A 22,255-nucleotide genomic window follows, 5' to 3' on the forward strand; every position below is an offset into this window, starting at 1 on the left:
TTGCCTGTTATTCAGAAAGGAAAATTCCTGGTGAGGAAATTGGAGACAGAAGCAGATCTTAGAATGTGCTAAGAGTCTGTTGTTGACTGCCCTTTTTTTATGCTAATGAGAAAACATTAGTTCTTTTTCTCTGGGGGGATTTCTCTGTTTTATTCTAAGAGCAACTTTTGATTTTTTTGTACCATAATCCTGTTTTTGCTATATACTAGGCATGGTAAGTCTCTACCAGCCTAACAGTACTGGCTATCGTTTAGCCTACAGAATTGAATTTACATGATAAAATATCGCTTTTTTTCCTTTCTGTCAACAGAGGTAGTAGAGCTAATGCCCAGAGAGGATAAAGCAAATATGTGAGGGGGTAAATATTGTAAGTGTGTGATTGGTAGAAATGAAAATACCTACCTCTAGACAAAATGAGAGTATTCTTTCTAGGTTTCTGTGTGCAGTGAAATGGGGTGATGATTTCCCTAAGGTTTTGCTCTGAGGGATTAAAGTAATTGGGTTAAATACCAAGATTCATACTTACAGAGCCTACTAAATTTTTTGCAAATAGTGGGTATGGACTGGACTAGTCTAGATGAGGGGAGGCAGCACTTGAGTGATATCTTTCACAGCAGTCACGATGTTGAATTTTAAGAAAATACAATAAGAAATGATAACATGCTGTAAAATGAATAATTAGGAAAAAAATAGAAAAATAGCTAGAGATTCCCAAAGGGGAAAGAGACACTGCAAAGACTACTGCAGGGGATACAGAGAAAGAAAATAATTAGAAAACGGAGAGTTAAGAAGCCATGTCATTGAAGTGTCTCCCCGGGCTGTTTCTCATGGCAGTATTCAGTGGGTGAAAATTCCGCAGTGTTCAGTGGTATCTCTTAGCTCAACATCTACCAAGATTTTTTTTTTTTATTTTCTCAAAATGTAATGCAATCCTTCTGCCTTCTTAGGATGAAGGCATGTGATGAAGGATGGGAGAGTAACTCAGGGGCCCCGTGAACTTGGTTCTGCTTGCTACAGGATAGATTAGATGCCTGAGGTGTCAGCAAATATTGGAGGTTTTTCTGTCTAAAAGGTTAGAAACTTCACCTAGCTCCTCTCCTCTGCACACATAAGGGGTAGCTGGATTATTTTCACTGAGTCAATAAGGTTTTGGTGTCACATAACCTCAGTGAAACAAATGCGGTGACTTGGGTCTCAGTGTACGCCTGCAGATGGAAACTTTCTGTAGCCAGGAGGGGGCTGAACTCCCCAGGTGCTCGCCTGGCACCCTCTGCCCTTCTCCCTGAAAAGCCCTTTCTGTATCGGTGCCCCGGGGGTGGTGGTGGGTCCAATGGCAGTTACATAAGCATGGTCTCTTTTTCAGTCCCGTTGGCCTTTAATGCAGAGAGCTGGGAGTGGATTTCTTCTTGGCAGAAACAAGCAAAGAGAAAGCAATTCAGTTTTTTTTTTTTTTAAAAAAAAAGGAGACATGAAAAAGCAAACCTCGATGGCTCTGAAACAGGAGAATGGTGTTTTATCGGAAGGAATTGGTGGAGAGTAATCGGGGTCATGGCTCACATTGGACCTCAGTACGTAACAGAGGCCTTTCTGTGTTGATGTTGCGTTTTTTAAAGGCATCTGGACATTAGAAGGAAAACACTAGAGCAGAGGAGCAGGCAGGCCTACGGCTCTGGTCCGGGCTGGGTGGTCCCAGTTCAACAATCTGATACAGGCCCCAGGACTTCCCCCTGCCTTTCCTCTCTAACGCCTGCAGGGAAGGCCCGCTGCAGTCCCCCGTCCCTCCGTTTATCCTTGTTCGAATTAAGGGCAGCGTGTGGGTTTGGGGAGGCCCACGTTGCTGAAATTACGGAGACACTTTTTTTTTTTTTAACAGAGGACACCTTTTAAAGCTGGCTTCATAACTCAAAGGGCACTTTAACTACAAATTACTCTCACATTTGCATATTATGGTGATGATTTCACATCTGTGTTGGTGCCCCGAAACTAGCTGACTAAGAAGAAAACAGTTTTGTAAGCAAAACCAAAGAACATATGCTTACATGTATGTGGCAGAAAAGGGGTCACTGTACGCTGGGGGGTGTGGGTCCTCCTCTGCTTTTTCTTTTGGTTCTTATCTCCCCCCAAACCCCCTGCTCCAACACCCTCATCTTTTATGTATATGCTAAAGCAAAATGACCTCCACACGTCCTTGCACAGTGTCTCTATGACCCTCTTACCTTCCTTTACGTTCTTGTGCTCATTTTAGGGTGATTTTGAGACACTGGACCACTGGACACATAGAAGCCTCCATGTCTCTTACAGACAAAACAGTTGATTTCTAATATACACACACACACACACACACACACACACACACACACACACACGCATATGCACTCTGAGGAGAATGGACTAAGTTCAGTGTCGGGGTGATGCCGTCACAGGCTGACAGTTCCTCTTTTTCAGGGGTCAGCTACCACGAACAGGTACGAGAGGTCACCTGGGATGTGGAAACTGGGATGTGCACACTCAGGGTGGGCCGGTTACTGCTGACAGCTGTACAGACATGCTCCCCTCCATCTTCATAGCTGACTTTACACTCTCAGCCTGAACTCACCCTCCAATAATTTCCATATTGGAGGTTGCACCCAGAGTGATAGCCAGTCCCAGCTCCTGTGTTCATCACGTGCGTGGAGGAATTTAAAGCTACACTCAGTCATCTGGCATGAACAAGTCCCCTATTGGCAACTTCATAAGAAATCCCTTAGTGCATTATTTCTGTTAGTGACTTCATCAAGTGACTTCATCCTTGCCTCCCAAATAGCCTTTTGTACAACTGAGCTGGAGTGGACCAAGGAGCTTTTAAATATCCCGTAAGTTTGTAGCTGCAGAAACTGCTGGGAGTGTAACTCGGGTCTCCTGACTACGTGGCCTGGTCGTTCTCCAACATTCTTCTTGACTTTTCCCTGGCTCTGTTGCCAGGATGTCGCTTGAAAGGAAGACAGAACGCCAGGCTGGCCTTGGTTCTCCAGCATTTGGAAATGGGCTGTTAGGAGTTGTCAGGCTTATCCACTCTCTGTGTCCTGTCTATGTGCTTATTACACTTCCTCACCCTCATCTTGTCCAATAGGTGGTCTTGTAGGAATGCAGCTGGTGACATCTTAGAACTTTGTTTGATCCAGCCTCTGTACTGGTCCACACAGAAATGGAATGGGTTGGAAAGGCAGCGTCACCCCTGTGCTCTATACCCCCTTTTACCTTTTATGCTGGACAGAGAAGCAAAGGCCCTGTGGTCATTAACCCTTAAACGAGAACAGTTGATAACATTTATAGGGGATCATGGGGAAATTTATATGGGAAAAGTAGTGTAGTTGTTGAAGAACCTTTATGGCTTATAGTTCTAGGAAAATAATAAAGAGAAGGCTCTCTCATGCTCACAGATGTGTGTGGGGGGGGCGGGGGGAGGGAAGGAGGAGGGGAAGAGGGAGGGGGAGGGGGAGGAGGAGGAAAAAGGAAATAAAATATTAAACCAGATGGCCGAAACGATGCTGGGTAGGTCATTTTGGAAACTCTCTGGCTTTGTTTCCACATATGTGGAAGAGTTGGACTAAATTTTACTTTAAGCCCCTGTTCTGTGTAGGTCACACACTGTGAAAGATATTTTTGACCTTGAAGGGAAGTTAGATCTTTTCTCATTTTTTCTTTTAGTTTTTATTTTTTCCCTAAAGGTATGGTATATGCAAGTTGTAATATATATATTTTCAGTACCGAATGCCATGGGAGAAAAAGCCAAAATTTCCCGAGGTATTTCTATATATATAACCATGATTGATTCGCTGTCAATCATTTGGTGAAGATATTAACTTCTGTGCAACCAGCATGGACTGTTTTATAACATTCAAGGTGAAGGAAACAACTGGTCACATCTGATTTTTCTCCAAACTAAATTAAAACCAAGTGCAATACGTACTTGCCAGATGGACAGGAATTTCAAAGGTATCCTCTCCTATCACCCCACCCCCACTTTTCACAGTCCAAAGAGGAGATGCACTGAGATCAGCTTTCAAGCAGAAAGAGCCTCAGTATTTATCTATCTCCTGCCGCTGCCCCTGCCCCTCAGCCTTCCCACCATGCTGAACAAGGGTCCCAGGAGGCTGTCCAGCAGCGCTTTGCCTGTGTTATTGTGTTGCCTCCTGAGCGTAAGCTCCCAGCAAAGTCTATGTGGCTCTCTGAAGGAGGGCAGCTCTGCCAGTTCAGTGTCTCATCCACATTTTTGTGTTCCATGCAGTTTCACTGGTGACATGTGCCATTGTTTATTTAGCCAGTAATCTAATTATGAACACTTAGGTTGTTTTCATGATGAACCCCATTTTCAACCATTTCTTTAGACTTCATACCCAAGAGTCATGTTGCTGCCTCAAGAGATAGACCTATTAAATTTGACCCATATAGCAGTTTTGCATTCTAGAATAGATGCACCAATTTAAATTCCCTGCAAGAGTGTGTGAGAGTGCCCTGCACCGTCACATGCGCTGGTGACCTCGGTGAAAGGAGACTGGCTATTCCGGGCTCTGAAGGGGAATGTATGGCCACACACAGGGAAAATTATCTTCAGGGATTCTAGTTCCTCTGTGTGTTCAGGATCCATCTGCTGTGATTTATTGTGCGTGTGTGTGTGTGTGTGTGTGTGTGTGTTTTATTGTTGTTTTTTAAGATAAGTTCATTTTGACATGGTTGTATCAACCCACTTGGATTTAGAGGATGGGTTATTTAGCTCATGTTCTCTCACTATATTTGAAGAAGTGGTCAGATTTCTCTCAGTCTGCTGAGTATTTATGGCCTTTTATTGTTGTTGTTTTTATATACATACTAGAGGCCCGGTGCACGAAATTCGTGCACAGATGGGCTCCCTAGGCCTGACCAGAGATCAGGGCTGATTGGGGCTATTTCAATCAGGGCCAGGCCGATCAGGGCCCAAATGCCCTGGTGGGGTTGGGAGAGGAGGCAACGGTCCCTGGGCCAGGCACAGAAGGAACAGACGCCGACACCCTCATTGGCACCCCACCACTGCATGGTTCCCTGCCTCCCCTCCTCCTACTGCCCTCACTGCCTCTTGCTGCACCACCACTGTAGCAGGTGGGTAGTGACCTGATCAGGGCCTGCAGGCAGGGGCAAGGGACAGGGAGCGGGAGGTTGGCCGCCAGCCCCGAGGTCCCCCTGGGAAAGGGGCTGCATCCCCTGCCACCCACCCACGGGAGGTTAGCCAACAGGGGGAGGTTGGCTGTGGGAGCACACTGACCACCAGGGGGCAGCCCCTGCATTGAGTGTCTGCCCCCTGGTGGTCAGTACACTTCATAGCGACCGGTCGTTCTGGTCATTCAGTCGTAACGGTCGCTCAGGCTTTTATATATATAGACTATAGGCCTGATGCACGAAAATTCGTGCAAGAGTAGGCCTTCTTTCCCCCGGCTGCCGGCGCCAGCTTCCCTCTGTCACCCAGGACCCGGGATTCCCTCCTCCAGCTGCCGGGAGGCACCCGGGAACTGGGCTGGCTTCCCTTCGGCCCCAGCTTCGTCAGGAAGGATGTCCAGAATGATGTCCAGAAGATATCCAGCTAATTAGCATATTACCCTTTTATTATTATAGATGACTTACCCACTAGAATACATTTAAATTCAGGAACTCTGTATGAAAATTTCTTAAAGCAATATTCCCAAATCTTACTTGTGTATCAAAAACTTAACAGAACTCTGAAGTTGTTGGAGTCCTCTGCCCTGGCTCCATGTTTCTGTAGTTTCCTAGTGGCTAGGTTAGGTTAGGTTGGCCAGTACTCATTTCTAAGACTGTCTGTGTTGTTTTTCTGAAGATAACAAGTTACTGGCTACCTTTTGTTCTTTAGCCAAATTCACTTGCTGTTCTAAATTTTTCATGTTTCCCCTTAACCCTTTCTTTTTGGAAAATTTTCTATATTCTATGCTTTTGATTAATTCAAGGGGTCTCCTTAATATTACAGTGGCCCATGTTGAAATCTTGTCAGCAATAAGACCGTATGGTTTCCTACATGCTCTGCAAGCTAAAGTAAACACTTATTCTGATATTTTAAATCAAACTCTGAGGACTGACACATATGATCTAAAGATGCCAGGCAGATAGTTGTTAATGTTAGATCCATATCAAGCAGAGTGGCAGGTGAAGGGCTCCCTCCAAAGGCCTACCATCAGAGATGGAGCTTTTGGCTGTGTCTCATCATGCTCACAGGGAGTATGCCAGCCCTTGGCCAGTCGTTCATATCGGGCCTTGGTCCCTCATGAGTAAACTGAGCTGTAACCTTCCATCATTCCATAACCCCTCCCCCTGACATGGAGGCAATGAAAGTGCAGTCACCAATCCAGCAAAGAAGACTCCCTTGGGCATCTGAATGAATACAGTCTATACCCAGGAGAATCTCACACAGAATCTTCCCAGAGGGAAAACTCGAAAAAACAAAATCTTGCTGCAAAACATGTAGAAACGCTGGATAAAATATAACAATTACATGTTTCCATGAATAACAGAGCTAATCAAAAAGTCCGGGGAATATCAGGGACCAATAATGGAGAGAAACTGAAGAGCTGCACTCTCCTGGAAGGAATGGTGGGGTTGGGAGGATGGGTGATAAGAGCAGGGTTGAGTTTTATCTCTTCTTTAAGGAGAAAAGTTGAAAGAGAGTCACCCTTTTTCTAAACTCAGCAAATTCAAATAATAACCTTATAAATTGCACTTGGACAAGTCCTGAGAGTGCCAAGTACAATAGCCAAATAGTGAAAAAAATTTAAGGTTTAAAAACAAAATATTACCTAAAATATGACAGACTTAAGAACAAGCCCACCTATATCCTAGGGTCGCTATAACAACTAATCACAAACTAGGTGGCTTAAAACAACAGAAATTTATTCTCTTGGCATCTGGACACTAGAATCCAACATGAAGGGGTCAGTAGTGCCATGCTGTCTGAAGGCCCTAGGGCCCAAGGAGCAGCCGTCCCATGTTCCTCCGCGTTCTGGTGCTGCTGGCAAACCTTGGTGTCCCTTGCTGTGTAGACACATCGCTCCAATCCGTGCCTGTGTCATCACATGGCATTTGTGGTGTTTCCCCTATGTGTCTGTTTACTTCTCTGTTCGCTGCTTTAAAAGAACACCAGCCATATTGGATTAAGGGCTCACTCCAATCCAGTATGGCTGTATCTTATCTTGATATCTGCAATGGTATACCGAGTAAAGGCAGATGGAAAAAAAAAGAGATCAGTAGACTAGAAAAATGAGTCCATAGACCCAATGCATATGGAAAGTTAACATAAGATACAAATGACAGTTACAATCAGATAAGGCAGGATAGTTCGGCCAGTAAATATTATTGGGACAAATAAGTAGTCCTCTTTGAAAATGGTTGGACCCATTCCTCATATCTTATACCAGGACAAATTGTAAATGGAATAAATATCTAAGTACTTACAAATAAAATAAAGACACTAGAGGAAGCCATGGAAGAATTTAAAAAAAATAATCTTAGTTTGGTGAAAGCCTTTCTAGTTATGACTTCAAATCCAGAAGCTCTAAAAAAAGAACCTACATATGCATCTACATAAGAAGAAATCATGGTGCATGGCAAAAAACACACCATAAGCAAGGTCACTGAAAAATTTAAACAAATGGAAAAGTAAGGAAAAGGCCAGTGAATCCTCAGCTACCTATAATTTCAACCAGTAGCCACTTATGGCTAATTTGTTTATTTTGAAGTTTATTTTTGCTGTCATAACATGTCATCCAAAAATTATCTCTGTGTGCCTGGCCAGGTGGCTCGGTTGGTTCGAGTGCTGTCCTGTACACCAGAAGGTTGTGGATTTGATTTGGTCAGGGCACAAACTTAGATTGCAGGTTCGATTCCCTGTTGGTGTGCTTTCAGGAGGCATTGGATCAGTGTTTCTCTCTCACATCTATGCTTCTCTCTCCCTCTCCCTTTCCCTTGCCCTGGCCATGGCCCTCTCCTCTCTCTCCCTCTCTCTCTCCCTTCATCTCTCTCCCTTCATCTCTCTTTAAAAATCAATAAAAGCATATCCTCAGGTGAGGATTAAATATATATATATATATATATATATATATATATATATATGCCTTTCTTTAAAACACATTAAAATCCTATTATCATAACTAAACTATTAATGATTCCTTAATATCATGATCATTTTTAAGTCATAGGAAAATTAATCTTCTGGTAAGTAATATCCACATAAATATATTTTAAAAGCACCTTATACGACTTCAGAAATGTTTGTTCCAAATGCTCTGAATCAGCCTTGCTGTCAGCTGGGTGTGCCCCTCGATTATCCTTTTGTTAATCCTGGATCTTGCTCTGACCTGATTGAAGCTCGTTGCTTTATCCCGCCCTTAGAAATCGCTTAGGACTGTCACAGATGACAACCCAGCAGTCTCTCAGATATTTCTCCAGGTGTATATGTCAGCTATAGGCAGGAGGCTCAAGCTCTTGCAAGAAGACTCAATGCAGATGAAATGTGTAGGCACCTCCAGAATTTGCAGCCCTTTGCCAAATGAAAATCAGCTACAGTCTATGGCAGTGGTTCTCAACCTTGGCTGCACATTAGAATCACCTGGAAGCCAGAAATCAGGATTTTAAAAAGATTCCCAGGTGATTCTAATGTGCAGCCAAGGTTGAGAACCACTCGTCTATGGGAAAGGAAATATTTTACGGATTTTGTAGTTTAAGGAAAAAAAAACACACAATGAAAATACTTTTTAACAGGTAGACTTGGTGAACCTCTTTTCATGAAGGTATTTAAGATGCTTGTGAGACCAAATAATTGTGAGATTGATTAAGGTCAGATTTCTATGTCATAATCATAAATTTGACTTTTCAAAACAAGTGTGACTGTTTAGAATACCTCCACTTTTAAAAAAAAATTATGAATAATTTAATGAAAAAGTTTTTCTGAGATTTAGAGCTAAAGACTGGTCAAAGCAATAGATTTCAGATTTTAAGTAAAATTTAGAATTATACTATTTGAGAGTTTATCTCTTTTTTTTCTGGGGACTCGCTCAGTAGGGCCTGGATCTCAGGTCTCCTAGTCCCCATCCTGTGCCCTTTTCTGGGATCACACTTCTTTTCATATCTTTAAACCAGTTACCTTCGTTCTCTCAGGATGGTGTGGAGTTTTCACGAGGGTGTGATAGACAATGCGTTTTGATGTTCTCCTTTAAAGCTCTCCTCACTGCTTGTGATCCCAGCACCTTTTCATGAACCCGTATCCTCTGAGCTGCACCAGCCATTGGTTCTGCCAGATGCAGCAGGAGCCGAAATCCCCGGTTCACTTGATTGTCCTTTTATGGTTTCTCACCCAGGCAAACGTGTATGGTCATTTACCCATCATAAAAACGAGTGAATGCAGTGCATTTCATCTTTCCTGTGTTAGATGATAGGGTTCACACTGCTTCTGTCTTCATTCTAGTCTCTTTTGTGTGAATGGGAAATTTTACTTGTGAAGGAAGATTTGCATCCTATTTCCCCCTCCCAGCATCAGCTATCTCATAGGTGGCCAGCTCAGGTCCTTGAATCTTTCTTGTTTGTCCATCCCTTCCTGATGTATAAGGCTAATCTCACACATTAAAATGAATAATGGCATAAATAGAATCCTGCTTTCCACATAGGAGAGCCTCAATTAAGAGCCAGAGAAGGCGGAGAAAGCTGTTGTAGGTAGAGTTTTGCCTCAACAAAACAGAAGGTGTTGAAAGGAAATGCAAACAGTGTGCTTTGGTAAGAGAATTGTAGCATCTCAGGGTAAAAAGGGATTTTAGGCAGCATCTGTGTATAACCACTCGATAGATACAGCGCCTGCACTGCTAACCAGTGGTCAGCCCACTCCTGCTGGACCCGCCCTAAAGACCAGACGTTTATGAGCTGCTGCAGCGGTTCTCAACCTGTGGGTCTCGACCCCTTTGGGGGTCGAATGACCCTTTCACAGGGGTCGCCTAAGTACATTCTGCATATCAGATATTTACATTACGATTCATAACAGTAGCAAAATTACAGTTGTGAAGTAGCAACGAAAATAATTTTATGGTTGGGGGTCACCACAACATGAGGAACTGTATTAAAGGGTTGCGGCATTAGGAAGGTTGAGAACCACTGTGCTAAAGGGATAGAAAGCACCTCAGCTTTTGAACTTGGTGATCCCTGCATTCTGACTGCACCACCTGTGCTTTGTTACCGGGGGCAAGACTCTTAACTCTTTCATTTTTGTAATATTAGCAGGCTGTTGCGAGAATTAAATGATATAAGAGTAACTATTATTCCCATTACTCAGGACTCTGACGCCGGTGCGGAGTATACCTCTTAGGGCTACATAGAAAGGGTTTGTAATGTCTGTAGAGGTCCCCCAGGGACATTTAATTTCAGATCTCAGCTCTTTTTCTGGGGCTGTTTGTTGTCCTTTGTGAATTTGAGATCTGTGTAATCCAAGGACAAATGCAGAGGAAACAGGGGTTAAGTAAGCTGGAGGCACCTGATGGCATTTTCTGTGATCTGCCTGTATTTTACTGCGTTATACTGAGTGTATGTCATGCAGTCTCATTTGTTAATTTGGTGTGTTTATGAACAGGGTCAAATTAAATACAAATGTTTTATTTCAATCATCACCTGATATGAAAAATTCTTTACTTTCTGGATGAATCTATACATGCATTTCAGGAAAGGAGAGTTTTCATTGACATTAAATATTTACTTTACAGCTTTTAGATCTTCCTCCTAAATCCTGCCTCAGCTACAAAGCAAATCCTGTCCCAACACAAGCAGGCAATGAATAACCCCTTGGCATATACTGTCTCTCTCACACTCATCACATGTATTTACTGTTCACATTTGGTTCCCCCTATCCCCACCAATACAAGGTGAGGCCTTGTCTTGTCCAGATATTGCCTACAAATCCCTTTTTACCGTGATGTCCCCATTACAGTTGGCCCTTGGACGACACCATTTTGAACCGTGCAGGTCCACTAATTTATTCGTGGCCTTTTTCCAATAAATACCTGTACTGCTTTCTATCATGGTTGGGATTCCACAGATGCAGAGGGCCAACCATATGCCTTGATCTATTCCATTTTATGCAGGAGACTTGAGGATCCATGGATTGGTACCACTGGGGATCATGGATTCTTTAATCCCCCATGGATACTCAGGGGCAACTTAACTTTGAGGGAGTCAAAGCTACACTTGGATTTTCAATTGCATGGGAAGTTGGTGCCCCTAACCCCCATGTTGTTCCAGGGTCAGCTGTATACTAAATAGAGTGTACGGAGATAATTCAGCAAATCTTTATCTCCGGGCATCTCCATTATGAATGTTGTGTGGATTTGTGCTGCCCTCAGGGCCTCTGAGATGGGTAGGGAATGGCCTAGATTCTGGACTATTCTTTTATTGTCCTCTTTCTTCTCCTCATGGTCACCTTTGCTCTTCCCAGTTGCTGCATCTACTTCTTGACATTCTTATCACCCACTCTATTTCTTCTCTTTTTTCTGCTTCCTCTATGATTTCACTTGTTCTTAAGTTTGATTTTCATACTCCGTGATGCTGGATTTTGCTTCATGCATTTTATTTTTTTGAATTTGACTATTCTTGACCCTGTTTCATGTCAGATATTTCTAGAGAAAGTCTATCTTGAGTAATTCAGAAATTCTAGAGTAGAACAATTCCAGTTTGGAAATATTCTAACTTGGGTTTTTAAACATGTAAAATTGGAGTATAGAACCATTTGATTTCGACTTTATTAGAACATTTTCCACAAGTATGTAGTTAGCAAGTGTATTACATTCTACTTATAAATTAAATGTTCTTTAACGATGAGCTCATGGTGATGTCTCTCTGGTAGCTTTAGCAGACCCCTTTAGCTCAAGCCCTTTATTGTGCTTCAGATCTGCGAGGGAGATCCACTTCTGAGATCAGTTTTAAAAGTGCTATTTAAAGGCCGTCTGCATGGCCGCATTTAAGAAATTAGGCCATGCAAAGCCAACCTGATTACACGATTCAGGTTTAAGGAAATTTGAAGTGCATTTGAAGTTCTTGGTTACCACAGATCTTAGATTTTTCCAGAACTGAAACACTGAAATTTGGCCTTTTAAAGGTTTATGTAAGAATAATTCCACTTCCAGCACCAGGATATTTTCTTCAATTCTGAGTCTTCAGTGACCAGGCTATAATATTCTCCATGTCTAGAAATGGATTCCATAGCCTTGACACACTTTTTGTTTATCAGTTTATTTCCCGCTGTTGTGATTTTTCCTGCTATCAAAACATTGTATTTGTTTCCAGTTTAGGTGAAGCGTTTAGCCTGGAGGTTCGGCTGACCTCTAATGCTCCTGACTGTGCAGGTTGCAGTGATTCCTGCAGCTTGCTCATTCAGGGCAAGAATGCTTTTGGCCTGGAAGAAGCGTGTTTAGTTTACTTGCCTCTTACCTGCAGGAGGAGGTCATTCCCTACCGTTTCTGGGTCTGGACTGAGGGCATGCTCCCCTTCAGTGGCATGGACATTGGCCCATGGACAGAAAGCCCGGGAGTGTGCTCTGCGACAATTTTTCTTTTTCCTGCAGCAGCGCGATCCGGAAAGTGAGAATCTTTTTGGAAAATACATTTTCCGTTACCAGGAAAGATTGACAAAGTTAACAAAAACCCAGCAGTCATCTGGTGTGCACAGTTAGAAACTGCCATTTATTTTAGTTTAAATTGTTGCTTCAAGAAAGCCATTATCCATAATCTTTCATCAGGTTTAGCTGCATGTTGAAGTACTCTTTTAATATCTTATTATTAGACAGCAATTATTATTAATATTTAATTATTCTGATATGAATATAAAGCAGAAGCTTATTAAACCTTTACTCAATAAGTCATAGCACATTTCTTGCCCCAGATGCAAGAACATAGTTCGTGTGTGTAGTGTGTTCATAAAATGAAAGGCCCAGTCCATGCACAGATGGGTGACACTCCTCAGCAGGGAGAGGTGGCCCAAACATTAGCCTCTTTCTGCCGCTGAGTCTGACATGCAAGTAGGCTGTGTGTAATTGGCCCCTCTCCCTCTGCTGTGCTAGGCATGGCCTTGGGACTGCATGGCCAGGAGCTTAAGACTGAAAATGGACACTAACATTTGAATGACTACACGTTACATGTAAGGAAAGGAGGTTTTCTCATTACGTACGTACATACATAATCTGTGCATTATATACTCATATGTTTAACCTATATTCTGTCTCCTCTGTTACTTTGCTTATTTCATAGTAGGGCAATGTTTTTTATTCTTTGGACACCTGAGCTGCTGTTCATTCATTTAACAAATATATATCACGTTTTTACTCTGTATTAGGCATTGTGGAAGGGTATTGGAGATATAAAGAGAAATAAAAATAAGAATCTTATTGTCAAGTAGCTGATAGTACCACGAGGGAGACAGAAAAAGAAGCCATTAAGAGAGTGAGGGAAGTGCTATTAGAGGCACTATATGTACGAGGTGCTTTGGGACCTTAGAGGAGGGTGTGAAGTCCCTGGGACAGGGGCACTAGAGGTGGGATGGAATTGTCTGGGAAGGACCTGCTATGTTGAGAGGGAGACAGAGGGAGGAAGGGAAAGAGCCGGAGGGGGGAGGGGTATTGTTCCATTTATCTGTGCGTTCATTGGTTGGTTCTTGTTTGTGCCCTGACCAAGGATCAAACCCACAACATTGGAATATCAGGACAACACTCTAACCAACATAGCTACCTGGCCGGGACTAGTGTCCTTATGTTTAAAGTGTATTTCTTACAAGCAGATATTGTTGTGCTTTAGAACACTTACATTTAATGTGTTCATTGATATCTTTGGGTTTAAATCTATTGTCTTGCTATTTACTTTCTATTTGTTCCATCTGTTCTTCTCTTTTCCTCTGTAATTCAACCCTCCCCCCCACCCCGCTTTTCTTGGGTTATTTTTATCATTCGAATTTATCTCTTTTGTTTTATTGGCCATAGCTCTTTTGTTTTGTAATTTTAGTGGTTGCTTTAGATGGAGTACAGTGTTCATCTGTAATGTATCACAGTCTACGGTCAGTTGATATTTACCACTTCACATATAGCATAGGTACCTGGTAGCAGTATACTTTCATTTCTCCCCCTCTTGGCCTTTATGTTGTTATTGTTATACTAGTGGCCCAGTGCATGGATTCATGCACCTTGAAAGGAACTGTGGGCTGAGAGGCTGCTATAGGCACAGGGGCGGGTCTCGGCCCATCCTCCTGGCTCCACCCGGCCCCTCCCGCTGCGTCCCTTGGTCCCCTGTCTGCCAGCAGCCCCGCTCCCACTGCCACTGAGCAATTGGGGCTGGCACCTGTCAGCAGGTGTAAGCAGCAGCTGCTGTCCCCATCACCCCTCAGGAGCAGGGCGAGGTGGAGAAGCCCTCAGGGGCAATCAGGGCTGGCAGCCACTGCTCGCACCCACTGATGGCACAGGCGCCAAGCACTGGCTGTGGGTGCGAGCAGGGCCGGCACCGGCAGCAGGTGCGGGACTGCGGCGCACAGGAGCAAAGAATTTTCTGTAACCACCAGAGGCTCGCCCCAATGACAGTAACTGGAACCTTGGTCTGGCACTGCTACTCACCTGCTCCACCATCCTGCCCTGGCCTACACCTGCCATGTTCCCTGCATGCCCCCTGGTGGTCAGCACACGTCACAGTGACTGGTTGTTCGGTTGTTCTGGTTGTTCTGCCATTCGGTCTATTTGCATATTAGCCTTTTATTATGTAGGATGCTTTTCTTTTATCTGTGTTCCAAACCCCACAGTACATATTTATTATTTTTGTTTAAATAATTACCTTTTAAATTATACTACATTTTATTTTTTAAATATGTTTTTTATTTATTTTAGAGAGAGGAAGGCAGAGGGGGGGGGAGAGAGAGAGAGAGAGAGAGAGAGAGATCAATGTGAATGAGAAACAACAATCAGCTGCCTCCTGCAGACCCCCTACTGGGAATCAAGCCTGCAACCTGGGCATGCACCCTGACCAGGAATCAAACCCATGACCTTCTGGCGCATGGGAAGATGCTCAAGCAACTGAGCTACACTGCTCAGGGCAAAATAAAATTTAGTAACGGGAAAAAAAATCTCATATATTTAACCATGTAGTGTTTTCTGTGCTCTTTATTTTTGTGTAGATCCAGATTTCCCTTTGTTATTTTTTTCTTCCCCTGAAGAACTTCTTTTAACATTTCTTGTAGTGTAGTTGAATTATTTAAGTTTTTATGTCTGAAATTACCTTTATGTTGCCTTTGCTTTTGAAAGTTATATACTGTATATAGAATTTGGGGTTTACAGTGTTTTTCTTTTAGTATTTTAAAGAATCGATTCACAATCTTTTTGTTTTGTATTGTTTATGCTGTCAAATTTTTACTCCTTTAATCCTCTTTATGTAGCATGTCTTCGTTCCTCAAGAATGCTTTTAAGATTTTTTTCCCTTTATCATTGTTTTTGAGCAATCTGGTTGTGATTTGCTGTGGTGCAATTTTCTTCATATTTTTGTGTTTAGGGTTTATCAGACTTCTTGTATTTGTGGCTTTACAGTTTTCCTCATGTTGAGAAAAGTTTGAACAATTCTTCAAATCTTTTTCCTGCTTCGTTCACTAACTCTCCTTCCCTTTGTGTACTCTAATTATCCTTACAGCAGCTCACTTGAAGTTGTCACCTCACTGATGCTCATTTATTTTATTTTTTAGATACATAGTTCTCTGTTTGATTTTCAGATAGTTCCTGTTGCTATACTTTCAGTTTTAATCTTTTTTTCTGCAATATTTTGTTGCTGATGTCATACAGTGCATTTTTTCATCTCAGACATTGTAGTTTTCATCTCTAGGAGTTTGATTTGCATCCTTTCTGTATACAGTTGACTTTTGAACAACGTGGGGGTTAAGGACACCAACCCTCCACACAGTTGAAAATTCACATGTAACTCTTGAGCACCCGAATCTTAACGACAATCATCCCTCAGTATCTACAGGAAATTCATTCCAGGACCCCCATCCCACCTCCCAAGGATGACAATACCCACGGATGCTCTTATATAAAATAAGGTAGAACAATAAATAAAGTCAGTCCTCTGCATCTGTAGTTGGTTAAATCTTTAGACGTGAAACCCAATGTTTTGCTTATTTGTTGAAAAAAATCTACATATAAGTGGACCCACACAGTATGTGTGTATACACACACACACACAAACACACACGAGAGGCCCAGTGCACGAATTCGTGCACGGGTGGTGTTCAGCCAGCTCAGCCCCAATGGGAACCGATTGGGGCTGGGCTGGGCTGGCTGGGGGAAGGAGCTGTGGGCAGTTGGGGGAGGCCCATCAGGGCCCTGATCCATCCGGTTAGCCACTGCAGTGTGCATTATAGCAACCGGTCGTTCCGTTGTTCCGGTAGCTTGGCTATTATATATATAGACTAGAGGCCTGATGCACGAAATTCGTGCAAGAGTAGGCCTTCCTTCTCCTGGCTGCCTGCATTGGCTTCCCTCTGGCACCTGGGGACCTGGGCTTTCCTCACAGCCCTGGCTTTGTCTGGAAGGATGTCCAGTCTAATTAACATATTATGCTTTTATTATAGATATATTTTTTTTTCTGTGTCTATTTTACTTCTTGAACACATGGAATATAATTACAGACAGTCCTCAACTTATGATGGTTTGACTTAGGGTTTTTTGACTTTCCATAAAAACTATACTTTGGATTTTGACTTTTTCCTGGGCTAGTGATGTAGAGTACCATAGTCTGTCATGATGCTGGGCAGTGGCTACAGTGTACTGTGTTGCCAGCAATTTTTGTAGATATTGTGTTCTCAATGTGTTTAAGATAGGTTAGATTAATCTGTGTTCAGTAGTTTAAGTGTATTAAATACAATTTCAATTTGTCATATTTTCAACTTCTTTTTTTAAAAATATATTTTATTGATTTTTTACAGAGAGGAAGGGAGAGGGATAGAGAGTTAGAAACATCGATGAGAGAGAAACATCAATCAGCTGCCTCCTGCATACTCCCTAGTGGGATGTGCCCGCAACCAAGGTACATGCCCTTGACTGGAATCGAACCTGGGACCCTTGAGTCCGCAGGCTGATGCTCTATCCGCTGAGCCAAACTGGTCAGGGCATATTTTCAACTTCTAATGATTTTATTGGGACAGTCTCATTGTTAATTGAAAAGCATTCTGTATAATTCTTTTTATGTCCTTGTAAACTAATTCTATCATCTGTGTCAGTTTTGGGTTGGATTTAATTGGTTGTTTTCCTCGTTATGAATTTTTTTTTTCTTTTTACTTCTTTACATGTTTGGTAACCTTTGGTTGTGTGATTTGAATTTTACCTTATTGGGTATTTTTATATTCCTATAAAAATTCTTGAACTTGGTTCTTAGATACAGCTAAATTACTTGGAAACAGCTTTATTCTTTTGGGTCTGGCTTTTGAGATTTTCTGGGGAGGACCAGGGCAATGTTTACTCTGTAGCTAAAGCAACTGACTTGGCACCACTGAGGCACAAGCTCTCTTGAGTTCTCTACTCAATGCTTGGTCAGTTACGGCTTCCTAGTATGTCTGGTGGGAATAGGCACTGTTCCTAGCCTATGTGAGGGGTGGGCACTGGCCCCTCGAATCTTGGGTGGTTCTTTCTGCAGTTTTGATTGGTTTCTTCACATGCCTCTGCTGATCAGTTGTCCACTCAATAGTCAAGGGGACTGTCTACGGACCTGCCCAGTTCTCTCTGTGACCATGTGTCGCTCGCTCCACTCTCGAACTTGGCCTTACACGTGCCAGCCGCCTTGCTGTCCTCAGATTCTGACCTCTGAGGCTTCACCCCGGTTTTTCCTGTTTGCATTGTGGGCTGGAGAACCTCTCAAAATTGGGACAGTTGTGGGTCTCATCTCATTTGTTTTCTGCCAGTCAGGGATCACTGCCCTTCATTTCCTGATGCCCAGTCTTGAAAATTGTTGTTACTTGCACACACACAAACACACGCATGCTCACACACACACACACTCACGTATACATATGCGTCATAGGGTTGGCTGGTTTCAGGCAGGAGAAGTCAGTCCTTCTTACTCCACCTTGCCCTGGAATTGAAGCCTGATGGCATGCTTTTTGAATTGTCAGAACCTGTTAGTTCAATGTCTTTCAAAGGCATCCATGTTGTCTGGTGGGAATGGTGATATAAGGCTGAGTCGCATCCTCTCTCTACCAGTTACCAGCTGTGTAAGCCATCTCAAGGGACAGACTCGTGGAGTCTTCTGCTGGGTGAAACTTTTAGGTTATGTGGTCCGTTCTCCAACGGATGGCCAAAACTCTCTCTGCATCGCTTTTCCCAGACTTTCACACATTGGGCAAATTTCCTTTTTAAAGAACACATTTCCAATTCTAGATGTTTCTCATGGTTTGAAGCTTTTTTCTTACATGAGCTAAAATCTCTTCCTCTGACTTCCATCTAAATTTGTCTAGTGAAGTCACGTGAAGGCAGTCTAATCCCTTTTCCATATTTGAGGGCTGCTTGCTTCCATCCTTCCCAGGATAAGCATCTCCTCATCTCTCTGCGCCTCAGTTGTCTCAGTCGTAGGATGTGGCCTTTCCGGAAAAGCTCCCTGTGCCTGTGCGTGCCTTCTTGAATGCCAGATGCAGAAGAGAAAATGCTGTCTGTGCCGCCCAGAAACTCACTGGGGAAGAGATTCAACTGATGCAGTGGGAAAGTAAAAATGCCACGTTATAAAAGCGTGCCAAGTGAGCTGGCCCTTCACAGGCCTTTAGAGAAGATCAAATTAATCAAGGCCTCCAAAGTGACTCTTATGCACTGAAAAGGACTGTTAATAAGTGCGTTTGGTATGATGATGAGCAGTAGTCAAAGATGTATCAACAGCTGTCCTGTCCCCATTCGTTTTCCTGAGGCCCGTTTTGCCTCGGACCTTTTCCGTTTCAGGTTCTGAGTGACACCTTTGGGTTCCACACAGCGAATGAGTTTTGATAAGTGATGGTGCTTGCAGGAGGCTGGAAGCATACCAATAAGTAACTTTTTTCTCCTGCAGATTGTTTGGACTCGGCTCTTATAAAGACACCTTGAGCTTTTATGTGGACACCTTGTAAGCGAGGTGTACTGTCAAGCCCTACTGATGCCTTTTTGTTTAACACTTTAAAACTCCAGATCGCAGTGACAGTACTTCGGCATTTACCGTACGGGGAGCCAGGAAACACCTTTCAGAAGAAAGCGGTGCAGTACCCAGGTATCGTGATTCCGTAGCCCTAGGTCACGCTGTATGCCCAACACACACAGGTGTTAGGGCTTCTCATCGTAATTTTTCAAGCATCTCGTTGCCTTGCCGAGATTATAATACTTGACATTAAGAGAGAGAACTATATAGAGACATGGCATGCTGCTGTAGTCATCATTTGGGAGAGCATACAATATGGCAGCATTTCTTAGACTAGAGGAGTGTGTTACAAATGCAGATTTTTCAGGTCCTACCCCCAAAGATTGTGATTTAGCCATTCCGTGGGTACTGGGGGCAGGAGAGCTGCTGTGTACTTGAAATTCATTTCTGGATAATCCTAGCACGGTGGGTCCATCCTACTTTGAGATACATTGGTGGGGAGATTAACCAAAGTATTTCTATGCATAAGCCACCAACACAGACAATAATGTGGTGAAGACCTGGGGTGGAGGCAGAGGGCAGGCCAGAAGGGGTCAATAAGGGGAAAAGGAGTACATCTGTATAACTTTCAACAATAAAGACATATTTAAAAAAAAAAAGAAAGAAAGATTTTTGGGAGTGATACTGTGATGCTGAGGATAGAAAATCTTGCCCTGCCTCTGACCCTGTATTTTTTCTTGTCTCCATCAACTTCTGAGTCTGCTTTATTTAAAAAAAAAATCAGGGCCGTAACCGGTTTGGCTCAGTGGATGGAGCGTCGGCCTGTGCACTGAAAGGTCCCAGGTTCGATTCCAGTCAAGGGCATGTACTTTGGTTGCGGGCACATCTCCAGTGGGAGGTGTGCAGGAGGCGGCTGATCGATGTTTCTCTCTCATTGTTGTTTCTAACTCTCTATCTCTCTCCCTTCCTCTCTGTAAAAAATCAATAAAATATATATTTTAAAAAATTCAGGAATTTGTATCATGAGGAATCAAAAAGGTGAGTTAGACAAGACTCTTCAGTCTAGCCTTAAGATACCCGTATGTCCTGGTTTAGTCAGGGTTGTGTATCTGGATCTTACAATCTACCTGTTCTTCAGGGGTGTTGGGAAAATGAATGGAAAATCAAGTACCTGCCCAGTCTCAGAACAAGTGTGACTCCCCCCTGCCTTATCATTAAATGTGCTGAATATTGTTTACTTTCCAAAGTGGCCAGGCTAACTAAGATTCTAAACTAGAACGTCAAGCATTGTACATGTGAGTTAACTGTAAGAACTGTTTCCAGGCCTATTTCCAATCGCTGTTTTCATGATCTACCAAATTGAGGGCAAATTATTAATACGAAAAAAGAACAAGATCTTACCTAAAATATGAAGTTAAGCTTTTGGAGTCACACACATGTGTTTCTGAGTGCATTTGAAAGTTTTAGTGCCCTGTACTTACCAATATTTAAAGTATAGTACTGTGAGAAGAATCTTTTCTATATTTTTTGTTCTGCCTGTATATAATAAACTGTAAATCTTAAATATTTTTATAGGCAGATTTTTTTTTTATTTCTCTTAGTTATTTATAAAAACTTCCATATATTTTAATTTGTTGAGTATCCTATTTGTAAAGTTGTAGTTGTCCAAAACAAACCAAATTATCATTGACAAGTAGATATGTAGTTTATCAATAAAAGGAAAAGTGTTTTAATTTACTCTGCTTGGATCTAAAATTATAATTTTAGCAGCATCTATTCTTACAAAGAAATTAGCTTGTTACCAAGACATGATGCAGCAATATTAACCTGATAATGAATTAACTACACAATCTTCTGCCTTTTTGTACCGGAGAGAGGACAAAAGAAACAAGCAGTTGACTTTCTAGCATTCTTTTGACACTTTACATGAAATGACAGAAAAGGAAATGTGAGAAGTAAAAACAAAGGACTTAATACTCAATTTTCTAAATTTAACTTTATGAAAGCCCAATAGTCTTGGGGATGTACAGTGTATGGCTATCTAAACTGGTCATTCTTGCTCTAGCCGGCTTGGCTCAGTGGATAGAGCGTCAGCCTGCAGACTGAAGGGTCCCAGGTTCGATTCCGGCCGAGGGCACATGCCTGGGTTGCGGGCTTGTTCCCCAGTAGTGGGTGTGCAGGAGGCAGCCAATCAATGATTCTCTCTCATCATTGATGTTTTTATCTCTCTGTCCTTCTCCCTTCCTCTCTGAAATCAATAAATATATTTTTTTAAAACTGGTCATTCTTAATTTATGAGCCATGGTGTCCATTTGTACCATGACCCCTTCATAGGTGAGCCGCCAAAATGTGGTCACTGTACACAATTAATGTTTGCTACGATAATCGCTCCATTGTCTTCTAGAAGAAACATTTTGATGAGACTGAGTGGCTATGTGTTGTTGAGCAGGGTCCAACTGTGGCAAATGAGAGGTGGGAAGCTTTGTTGGAAGGAACCGAGGTCTGTAGAGGTCTGTCTCTCAGGCTCCATGAGTTCTCCAACTCTTCTCTTGCGCGATAACTTGCTTGGGTTCGGCACCTCCGCCCAGCGGCCTGAGATGGGTGGTCTGGTTCCACTGACTCCAGGACTTCAGGTTTTGGCTTTTGCTCCTAGATCCAGACTCACCCCACCCTTTATCAGACTTAGAAAATTAGCATTAAAACGGCCACCTCCCGTGGTTTCCCTGGAATGTCACTATTTCAGGGTTCCTTTTAGGGTTACAAAAGTAATATACATTCATTATGAAAAGCATCCACAAACAAAAGAAGAAAAACTTAATCTATAATTCTCTCACCAAAAATAGTTTTGATATTTTGAGGACGTAATCTCCTCTAGTCCTTTTCTACATGTTTCTTTTTAAGAGATAGGATCATGCTGTTTTAAGTCTGACTCATTTTCTTTTAAGTCTGACTCATATTCTCATGAATGTCTTTTCCATCACTTTCAATGGTTGCTGTGCGCTCCACTAAGTGAAAGTATCATATTTCACTTAACTAGTCTGTTGATTGTTTCTTAGTTCCTTAGGAAAGTTTCTCTTAAATTTCCGAGTATCATTCTA

The 22,255-nt window shown here is 42.5% G+C and overlaps 1 protein-coding gene across 3 annotated transcripts in view; it reads left to right on the plus strand.

The window, feature by feature from the left end:
* The window catches only part of SH3GL2 (SH3 domain containing GRB2 like 2, endophilin A1), a 179,994-nt gene that overhangs the window by 95,581 nt on the left and 62,158 nt on the right, over positions 1 to 22,255 (plus strand). Inside the window, exon 1 of one of the 3 annotated variants that reach the window (XM_036331229.1) lies at positions 19,216 to 19,289. The exons of 1 other annotated variant lie outside the window; for it this stretch is intronic. The gene's annotated coding sequence lies outside the window, so the exon portion shown is untranslated. Of the gene's footprint in view, positions 1 to 19,215; positions 19,290 to 22,255 lie in introns of those variants that run through there. One more of the 3 variants, XM_036331230.1, reaches the window with a different exon arrangement.

Source organism: Myotis myotis, unplaced genomic scaffold (assembly GCF_014108235.1).
Source record: "Myotis myotis isolate mMyoMyo1 unplaced genomic scaffold, mMyoMyo1.p scaffold_m19_p_12, whole genome shotgun sequence".
NCBI classification, from domain to species: Eukaryota; Metazoa; Chordata; class Mammalia; order Chiroptera; family Vespertilionidae; genus Myotis; species Myotis myotis.